Source organism: Nanorana parkeri, unplaced genomic scaffold (genome assembly GCF_000935625.1).
Source record: "Nanorana parkeri isolate BGI_ZX_2015 unplaced genomic scaffold, ASM93562v1 scaffold535, whole genome shotgun sequence".
NCBI classification, from domain to species: Eukaryota; Metazoa; Chordata; class Amphibia; order Anura; family Dicroglossidae; genus Nanorana; species Nanorana parkeri.
The window spans coordinates 980,188-991,322 of record NW_017306803.1 but is presented as its reverse complement, the minus strand read 5'-3'; the positions used below and the strand labels follow the sequence as shown (position 1 = coordinate 991,322).

General features: G+C 42.7%; 1 protein-coding gene across 1 annotated transcript in view; it reads left to right on the top strand.

Annotated features, from left to right (window-relative positions):
* The window catches only part of RMI1 (RecQ mediated genome instability 1), a 27,436-nt gene that overhangs the window by 557 nt on the left and 15,744 nt on the right, over positions 1-11,135 (top strand). The window lies entirely within an intron of this gene.

The following is an 11,135-nucleotide window of genomic DNA, read 5'->3' as shown; positions in this document are numbered from 1 at the left end:
TTCCACATCCAGGGAGATGAGATTGTGTGCATGTGCAGTCATGGCCGTATCATCTGGCACAGAACCACATCATGTCTCCATAAGATGCCAGGAATCAGCAGTGCTTGCACGGTGTGATGTGCCGCAGGTCTCTGTCAGATCCATGAGAGCTGCGGCACATCTGGCCATGCGGAGGATGTTGGAAGATGGTAGTCTGCAGAAGAGGACTGGAGGAGCAAGCATATTCTGGGGGTGAAGTTCCTCTTTCGAGGGCCCATTCACGCCGCACCTGTTGCATTGTGATTCATTGCCTTGCAATACGTTTTTCAAAAGGATGTATTGCTAATGGAAGGGCACGAAAAAAGAAATGGGCGCCAATTCTTATCTCTCCATTCCGATACGCTGAAATAAAAAGTAGAACACACAGTACTTCCTTTTTTTTTTTAACCTCAATGTAGCCCCATCCACATCCAATTAATTTCCGGTGCCCATCTGTTGACACCTGCCGAAAAATGGAAAGGAAGGTACAAGAAGGGTCCATTGACTTGCGATTTCCTTCTGATTGTGGTGTGAATGCACCCTTAAAGAGCACCGTCGATCCTCCATGCTTCTTCTGGGTGAGTGCCTCCCAATGTAGTGACACAGTGGTAGACGTAGTCACCAAAAGCCCCTGTGGTCTTTTAGGCCTCGTGAGTCACTAATGCACACGTAAAGTACATATTCACAGTGTAGAGACCAATAGGCATATAGATCGGGACTGGAAAGATCCCAGGAGCTACATAGTCATTGCTTCTTAAAAATGACAGCTTGCACCTAACATTTTAGGTTTTCTCTAGTTGCTGTCAATGGCACTGGCTTCTGAATTCCATATTCATTTATCTGCAGATAAAGAGTAGCCTTTGTGGCATATCCCTCAAAGTTCATTATATACAGCTATGGCCAGACAATGAATGCCTCCTTCATATATACAGCTATGGCCAGACAATGCATGCCTCCTTCATTTCCAAGCCAAATAATGTCAATAGGAAATTGGAGCAGCGTTCTGCTGGTCAGGATGAGAGTTTGGCCTCATTCACACAAGTTTCTAAGGTCTAGCTGCTAATTAGTGTAGCATGGATCTGCAGATTTTTATCTGCAGGTGGTTCAGGACAGATGAGGACACTCAGCCTGTGTAAACCATCGACAGGGTGGCAGTAGTTGTAGCAGTCTCCCAGTTCTTGAATGTAATCGCATATTGGTGATTATCTCCGGGTGAAGACATGATCACCCCTGTATAGCCTGTGCAGGTGTCTGGAACCACCTGCGATTCGTGCTGCAAGAATCTGCAGCCAGACCTTATAGCCTCATGTGAATGTGGCCTAAAGTTGGTACTTCTGGCTTCCTGACAACACTTAGATATCAAAAAAACAGGCACAGTTTGGGTATAATAAAGAATTTCACCTACTTGTCTAGGTTTATGTAACAAAGTGCTGGGCTGCTGCACCTGCTGCCCCCATGTGTATAAATGGGCCCCTAAACCCTATTGGGCTCTTGTGCAACTGCACAGTTTGTAGCATTAGAATGTCTGCCCCTGTATTGAAGCCAGAGACTGCTGGTCAGTTGTGGCAGCCTCCCTACTTTCCTTTATGATTCTAACACCCCAGGACGCACATCGGCATGGGAAGAAAGCACAAAGGCACTGATGAATAATAACTTTTAGGCATATATAGTTTGGTGTGACTGCAGCTGGATTTATGTGTGGTATATCCTTAAGGGTACCAGTATGCACTCGTCCGCTGTGCAGCAGGGTGGTTATTCCTCCACCTCAGGAAGCACAGCGGCATGAGAAGAAAGCACAAAGGCACTGGTGAATACTAACTTTTACGAGGGGAGGCCAAGAAGTTCTTACCCTCACCATGATCTAGATATGCTAGGGATCAGACATTTTGCAGGTTTATAGGTGGATATCTTAGTAATATGCATGCTTGTTTTTGTAGGTCGTGGTGAATTATAGTTAGAGCCAAGAGAAATAGAGTAGGTGTCATGCCGGACAAAGTTGAATACTGAGCCGTGATTAGGTTGCTCCATCTTCAAGGGAAATCTTCCCAAATAATCCATGAAGAGATGTCAGCTGTGTATGAAGAGGATTGTCCATCATATGAGACTGTCAATCGATGGAAGAGAGAATTCAAGTGTGGTCACCCAAATATACAGGACGATCCAAAGGAAGGTCGTCCGTTAAAAGCCACAGAACTAAGTGTGGTGGCGAAAGTTGAGCAGCTAGTGCTCGATATTCAACTTTCTCCGGCATGACACCTACTCCATTTCTCTTGGCTCTAACTATAATTCAACACGACCGAAAGAATTGGCATGCATATTACTAAGATATTTTATTTTGGTCTATAGTCGAGGTCTCCTGTGGATGACATCTTTAATATCACCATATTGTGACTACATCAGGGGCGTCCCCAGGCTGGGTGACACCCGGAGCGGTTACCGAGTGTCACCCCGCCGAGACGTCGCTGCGCGTGACGTCACCACGTGCGTGCACGATGGCGTAAACGCGCACACGCGGCAGTATTCTGATACCTGCCGGTGACCATCTTGGTGATGGACGCCGGCAGAGAGAGGAGGGTACAGTCACCCGGCGGGATAAGGTATGCCGCCGGTTCCCCTCCTCTCTCCTGATACTGTCGGGCGTTCAGAGGGGGATGACACCAAAATGACTGTGAGTCATTTTGGTGTCACCCGAGGTGCGGGCCGCACCCCCCTTGTGACGCCACTGGACTACACACAAAGGATATGAATACCATTATATTTGGAGACTGTATACATTATGCATGAGACCCTTCGTACCTTTTTTTTTATGGGGGGTTTTCATGGTTCTATTTGTAATCTTCAGGGGGGAAGGTTTGATGTATTTCTCTATTTTTTTCTGTGGTTTATTATGTGGTTAATATAATAGGAGGGAGTTTACAGCTTCCACTGATGTCTATGAAGTGGGAATTTTTTGTTATGTAGTAGTTATTTTTGGTTACACTGTGGAACCGTAACCTGTCATGGTGAAAAGGTAATATATTGAATGTGTATGAAAAAATGAACGAGGTGTCAGACTCCACCCATAGTTCCCGTTTTGGATGTCCCTACTTTCCTTTACAGAAAAATTCATTTTGTTTAGCCTTGAACATAGTAAAGAAGAGTTAGAACCTCAGTTGGCTTTTTATTGTGGTGTTTTCAGTGTTATTTCCTTTGCTATGCTAGAAGCACCCTGCCATTTTCTTAAAACCTAAGGTGTTACTAACGCAGGAAGAGAATTATCTCCAGTGGGGGCACAGGTAGCGATAAAAACTGGACATAGCCAAGTATGGAATAATCAGAAACCGCTCTGTATCCACAGCTCTTGCAGGAAATAAATGTGAATGCCCTCAGATGAGCTTGATAGTATCTTTAAAGTGACTCCACTGCTAAAATAGTACTTTACAATAAAATGCCCCCAGCATATAATACATTAATCACCTCTCCTGTTGGCCATGTTGTTGATCTCTGCAGTAAGGGGAAACCAGCGGCTGAAGTTCCTGCAGAATCCTGCTGCCTCCAAGGTCACTAGGAGCTTACCATCATGCGTACAGTGATGCAAATCATCCTTCTGCGTGCCTAATATCACTTCATATTCTGCAGCATTGTCATCAACATGATGAACACTCCTTGTGCAGTGAAATATTTGATACCGTTAAGCAGAGCAGTGAAATAAAGTTTAACTACAGGTATTCCTCACTTAATGACTGAGTTCCGTTCCTACGACCAGGTCATTAAACGAATTGGTCGTTAAGTGAGGAACTCTATACAGTACTGTACTGCATTAGTACAGTACTGTATAGCGTTGCAGATGTACAGTACCTAATAGTGTACTGTACATCGGGCAATTAAAATACTTACCGGGACCCGCAGTGAAGATCGGAGGACATCACTTCCCCTCCACGGATCTCATCACTTCCGCTGGCGACACGTTGGAGGTCAATCGGCGGTCCGTCGTAAGTGCGAGTGGTCGCAAAACAGGTAAGTCGGTAACCAAGGAATGTCTGTACTTGATTTGTTTTGTTAAAGTGACACTAAACTCAGGAGTTAAATCTCCAAAATGTATTCAAGTAGCTTAACTATTAACCAAAATGTATTTTCCGCATCGCTCTGTAGATCCTCAAATCAGGGCTACTTTTGTTCCCCATGGTCCCTGTGTGTGTTGTAAAGTAGCCACCGCCCCAAGCTCACTCCTGTGATGGACTACAATCTCATGTTTACTTTACTAATTTGTATTGAGATTGTAGTTCATCATGGGAGCGATCTTGGAGCACTGGCTACTTTACAACACACACATGGACCATGGGGAACAAAAGTAGCCACCCTCCAGAAGGAAGGACAGTGTCAGCACCAATTCAGAGATGATTTGAGGATCTTCAGCTGAGTGATGCACAAATAAGATACATTTTTGTTCATAGTTAAGGTACTTAATGCATTTTTGCTGTGTTTAGTGTCACTTTAAGCTGTTTGCAATCAAATTTTTAACACTAATTTTAAAACAACTCTGCTGCTAAAATCAAACAGTGAATAAAAGGCATCCCTACAAAGATGAAAGTAAACACCTCTTTTAAGTGTAAGTGTACAGCAGCGCGGGCAGTAGGAAAGGTATGCATTTATTATTATTGCACTTTTATTCACAGTTTGATGTTAGCGACAATCACTTTAGAGACTGTAAATCCTATTCAATTTCTTAGATGTTCATTTTAAAATGTTCAGCTTGATGCATGTGCACTTATAGATATATATTAAAGTAGTATTCAACTCTCAAGCAATTTTAAAAATGAATCCAGATTTAACAAATATACATTGCCCAGCAAAGTATTTTTCTTCCCCCAAGCACTTGGTCTTCATGTTTCCGAACAGCTGGCTCCAACTCTCTTAGCTCTGCTTCCCTTAATTTCCTGTGCAGTACAAAATCACAAGGGACAACACAGTCTGTCCATCTGCTAGCTTGGCGAAGGGAGGAGGAGAATCTCAATACAAATTAGTAAACTGAACGTGAGATTGTAGTCTATCACAGGAGTAAGCTTGGAGCGGTGGCTACTTTACAACACACACAGGGACCATGGGGAACACAAGTAGCCACCCTCCAGAAGGAAGGACAGTGTCGGCACCAATTCAGAGATGATTTGAGGATCTGCAGCCGAGTGATACACAAATAAGATACATTTTTGTTACTAGCTAAGGGACTTAAATGTATTTTTAAGGATTAACTCCTGAGTTTAGTGTCAATTTAACAAAATAAATCAAGTAATTTACAAAGGTTATTTCACTGCTCTGCTTAACAGTATCAAATATTTCATCGCTAAAAGACGGTTGACAAGAAACAGTCATGACTTGACTTATACAAGAATCTGAATCTTCAGTCATACATATGTAAATGTGCTAGCTTGTCTAGAAAAGATGTATATTGTCCCCTTTATTTACTTAAGGCCTTCTTCACACCATGTCTGTTAAGCTGCATTTTTCTGCACAACATGTATGGTGTAAACAAAGCACATAGAAACCTATTGTCGTTGTCCTGTTCACACTGTACATTTGCGGTGGTGTGCCAAAACAATGCAGCTTAATGGAAATGGTGTGAACAAACCCTTAAGGAAAACTGTACCTCTGTTAAAATATTTATATTTTTAAATTTAATTAAAATTACCTTTTATATTTAAATCTACAGTTGTTTTCTAAAACTGTTTCCTCTATCTGCTTAGTATGCATAGCCATATCAGACGAGAGCCCTGTGGTTAAGGAAAATGTAGAGCACTACTGAGCTCTGTATTGGATGATGTTACAGTAACTTAGGAGCTGGAAGAGCGCATGTGCTATCAGCATGATTCCAGACAGTTGACTCAGCTGCAAGTATCAGGGACTTTAGACAAGCTAAGCTGAATAAGGGGATACATATAATTACACTGCTGCATAATAATAATAATTGAACTGGCCAGATTGTTTCATTAACCAAATGGACAATAGTTCACTTTAACATTTAGGCCTCATTCACACATCGCTTACCCGGGGGCGTACACGTCCGTACGCTGTGCACGCCCGCATTGGGTCGTTCCCGGGAGGGACAAGTGCTGCGTGTAGCAGCCGGTTCTTCCCTATGGGAGGACATGGCCATACTTTGTCATACGCACACCCGAACTGCACATATGTGCGGGTCAGCGTGTCCGTACTCAAATGGATGTCTCCAGCACACCAAAAGTATTGTAGTCCAAACCATTCGTTTGTTCCTGTGTTTGGATACACTTGTATGCACCCCGGCTAGGGGTTTTTCGGTAAGGAGTGTGACAAGGCAACTCTACGTTTCTTCCTGTGTTTGGCTACACATGTCTGCACCCCCGGCTAGGGGTTTTCCAGTAAGGAGTGTGACATGGCGACTCTACGTTTGTTACTGTGTTTGGCTACACTTGTCTGCACCCCCGGCTAGAGGTTTTCTGGTAAGGAGTGTGACATGGCGACTCTACGTTTGTTACTGTGTTTGGCTACACTTGTCTGCACCCCCGGCTAGAGGTTTTCTGGTAAGGAGTGTGACATGGCGACTCTACGTTTGTTACTGTGTTTGGCTACACTTGTCTGCACCCCCGGCTAGGGGTTTTCTGGTAAGGAGTGTGGCAAGGCAACTCTACGTTTGTTCGGGTGTCCGTACTCGGACACAGAAATTTATTTAAAATGGATCCTGTCTGCGTCCGAGCATGGGCACCCAGACCTGCACGGATGTGCAGTTCGCCTGTGCGTATACGGCCACGTCCTCCGATAGGTAAGACCAGGCTGCTACACGCAGCACCTGTTCCTCCTGGGAACTGTCCGATACAGGCGTGCATGCCACACAGATGTATACGCAGTGCGAATGAGGCCTTACAAATTCCTCCCAACCACAGATACACCCTATCTTGCAGAGCAGAGATGTGAACATAAATTTTACTGACAGCTGGGGCATTGTTTACATCCTTTGGCGTTATTGCCTCTCCTGCTGTCCTAGGCATGCACTGTTGTCTTCTAGTGATATCACTTTATTCTCTGTGGGAGGTACCACAACATGCATTTGTTAAGTTATTACATAAGGTTTGGTAGTCTGCCTTAGAGGCAGAAGCATGTCAAACACATTGTAACTGCATGCTATAGTTGTCATGAATTTAAAATGCATTTTTTTTTAAAAGCAGTAGAAGACAAAGAGAAACAGGTGGAATGGGAATGGGACAGGCTTCATCTATAAAATGCAGTGCATGTGAAAGGAAATGCTGGGAAAAATTCCAGTTTACATTACTCTGCAAAGTTCAATTCAAATTTAAACAAACCACTGTGGTTGAAGTCCTTCCAGAATGTTTTCTATTCATGAATGAATTGCAGATACCAAGACTTCATAATGAAATGACTGTAAGATATTTGTTCACTTTATGTATATGTAAACACTTGTATCTTCTCAGCATAGCATTGATTGTGAGTCCCAAACCTATGCTTATTTCTGCAATAACAATGGGAAATCCTGCCTGTTGCTGAGTCAGTATCTGAGATCTTTTGTGGTCCTTTTTAAGGTGCACATACACCTATTGATCTTCATTCGGAAATCGTCCACGAATGGTCTTTCAAATGATAATCGATCAGTTTATGGGACACCAACAATTTTGATTACTGAACTTCTGGCTGAATTTCCTCGATCTGTCAGACTGGAAAACATTTTTCAAAACTTAGTACGAAAATTGATGGATTAGTGGCGTTTTCATACGAAAAAAATTGCAACATGAACACTGCACATACACAAATGAAAATCCGTTCTGTCGATCGAGAAAATATGATGAGTTAGTATTGCTAACAAACAACTATCGAAATTGACATTGGTCTGTGCTGGATGGGCTATTTGAGCTAGAATTGAAAGAGGGTTCTTGGCAGCAACAAAAATTTCTGAAAATCTATAGGTGTATGGCCAGCTTTAGAGTGAACATGTGCTTTGCAATGCAGGGCAAATCGAAAGGTTCCCTTAAGTTAGGGCTGAACAAATCCTAGGAGCCAAGTATTTGATGCGCCTTAAAAATTAGAGCTGTAGAAAGGCATCATGGCACACTCACAAACCAGCATGTAAAACAACATGTCTCACCACTAAGGACAATGACAGAGGTTTGGATACACGTCTTCTGCAAAGGATGTGTAAGCCGCACTGCCGCGCCAAGGCACCTCTTATAGTGCGGTCCTAACTCTAAACTATGAGAGTCTCCATCTTGGAGCACATGGGGGCAGAAGATATCAAATTGGGTGCAGGCCTATCAGGAGGACGCCCCACCTCCTTAAAGGTACAGAAACACACAAGGGATCCCGCACATCCCATTGGCAGCTGAGAAACCCCATGCGTCGCTGCACCAAATCGGTAAAGCAAAACAAACGACAAACGCACTCAACAATTTGTTACCAGTTATACAGTCTGTCATTGTCCTTAGTGGTGAGACAAGTTGTTTTACATGCTGGTTTGTGAGTGTGCCATGATGCCTTTCTACTGTTCTACTGTTCAAAGCCCATTTCGTGTGCACCTTACTGTATAACTGGTAACAAATTGTTGAGTGCGTTTGTCGTTTGTTTTGCTTTAAAAATTAGAGCTGGCGCCTAACCTTTGAGGGGGTCAAGATAAAATATCTGGCTCCTAAAAATAAATTATTTCCTGCTGGCACCTGGATTGGACAGACTCACTCTTGAATTCCATGTCAATCTGCCCACCCCTGACTTAAATTCTGCCGTCACCAACAACATATTAACTTCCTCCCTTTTCCCTGCTGCCAAGAACAAAAAGGAAGGCCTGGGTAAGCTCCAAGCTGCAACTGGACCCATTTGATAGTATTAGGGGCACTAAGGGAAGGTGAGTATATGCAGCTGAGGAGGGCAGCAGTTAATTTGTTGCTTTGCCATCATGAGCAAAGCACAGATTTACTTTATAATGGCTACACACATTACAACCTGTGTGTAAAGTTTACTCAAGGGTCAGTTCGCAACCTTTGTGATTTAGGTAAGGTGTGTTGTATTTTGCACGCTTTAAAGGTATATTTTACACGCATTACCATTGAAGAATATGTAAAGAAAACCATCCCACCTCAACCTAACCACTTAACCATCACATTCTCAAACAATTCATCCCCACACAGCTACCCCCTCATGTATCACTTCCCCCTCCCCTTTTAGATTGTAAGCCCTCCTTACCATTTTATCTTGAATTGTATTGTGATTGTAATGTCTTCCTTGTTATGTAAAGCGCTGCTCAAAATGTTGGTGCTATATAAATACTATGTAATAATAATCGAAGATCCCGCAAGCAGGTTGTTTTTTTTTGTTTTGTTTTTTACTGCACCTAATAAGCATTGGTGTGAATAGGCCCTTAATAAAGACTCCAGACAGATTACCAAAACCCAGTTTAATGCAGTTTTGCATTAATAAAAAAATCTATTTTTAAAATGCAACAAGTGCAAGTACCTTAATGTGACTTGGTATGAGCCTCCTTTAAAGTGGAAGTAAAGGGGAAAAAAAATAAGAAAAATGTTGGAAGGTAGGCATTTTTGGCAGAAGAGACATGCAAAGTCTCTTCCTCTCTACCGCAGCGATTTTTTTTTGTTTTTATTTTGTACATTTCCAGTGTATACTGTATGGTGCAAGTGGCACACAGTGTTCACATTCAGCCAGGAAGGATGTAACTCATGTGCGCATACACAGCAGTTACATCATCAGTGGCCGAAGAGGACTTCCGAGAACCCAGAAATGTTGGCAGCGGAGATTGAAGCAGCGTGGGGACATAGCTGAGGACCGAAGATTGATCTGACGGCGAAGTGCATTCTTGTAAGATAAGTGTGCCCTAATGTGCAAGTATATATGCTATACGCATTAGGGCAAAACCAAAAACATTACAAAGCAGTTTATTTCCGCTTTAAGTACCTGTACAGTACAACTCAAATTTGGAGGGCCAGCACTAGAAGCCAGTCTGGTGTGCTGCAGTGACAGGGAGTATAGAAAGAGCAGTGAGCAGGGGATGAGTCCATCAGTCTGCTGCTGTCTTTTTACTGTCCAATCACAGGCACTGGGCAAACAAGTGACCTAGCTTTAAGTGCAGTAGAGGAGTCTCAAGTCAGAAACTTGGCTTTGCTTTTTTGGCAGGGCTTTGTAATCTGAGGACTGTATGGATAGATATACAATTCCTGTGGAAAGTTTAAAAAAAAAAAATCAAACGTTTTGTGTTTTTAAGATTCATATAGAAATGTGCAATGCAAGGGCGTGCTAAGCATTCTGTGCAGCGTACGTCCAGTTGAGTTAGCCCTTGCACTACATAGGGTAGTGCTGGTAAATTTCCATCAATAGAACATACTGTATGTAAGTAAATTACCACATGGACACATCCAGCAAAAAAAACACTGATATTGGTTTTAACTGCTCACTACTATCTAAGACTAAGGAATGTATTCTTTTCCAGAGAATTAATTCTTTAATGTACGAGACATCCACAGCTGCAGAAGTCAATCAGTTTGGTTCATATAGCCTGCTGTCTGCCTTGGTTGCTATTGCAGGCTGGGGTGTTGCACAGGGATTGGCTCATGGGAAATCTAGGTTTCTATGAAACTCTGTGAGGGAAATGTATCAAAATCTGGAGCAGATGTGCATTATTATTATACAGGATTTATATAGCGCCAACAATTTGCTCAGCGCTTTACAAAATAGTGGACACAGTACAGTTGCAATACAATTTACAGTACAATACAGTTTCAGAACAATAGGGTTGGGAGGGTCCTGCTCGTGAGAGCTTACAATCTAGTAGTAAAAAGTTAAGGATTCAAGTCCTGGATAACAGCGCTCTCCTATGGGGTTGGGGATGAGTGGTTTTGTGTTGTTCAGAGCTTTCCGGGTGTTTGTATGACTAAATCTAGGCTGTATGGGAGAGGAAGGTGTAAAAATGGGTGTGGCGTGCAGCTTCTGTTCAACATGGACCGGGGTGTCCAATTGGTATAAGTGCAAGAAACAGAAAAGAAGGGTCTGAAGCGCAACTGCCCTTGGGGTTGGACAGGTGAAAAAAATGTTTATGAAAAAATAATAAAAAAAAAAAAAAAAAAAAAGAAAAAAAAAATAAAAAATAAGGGGCGGGA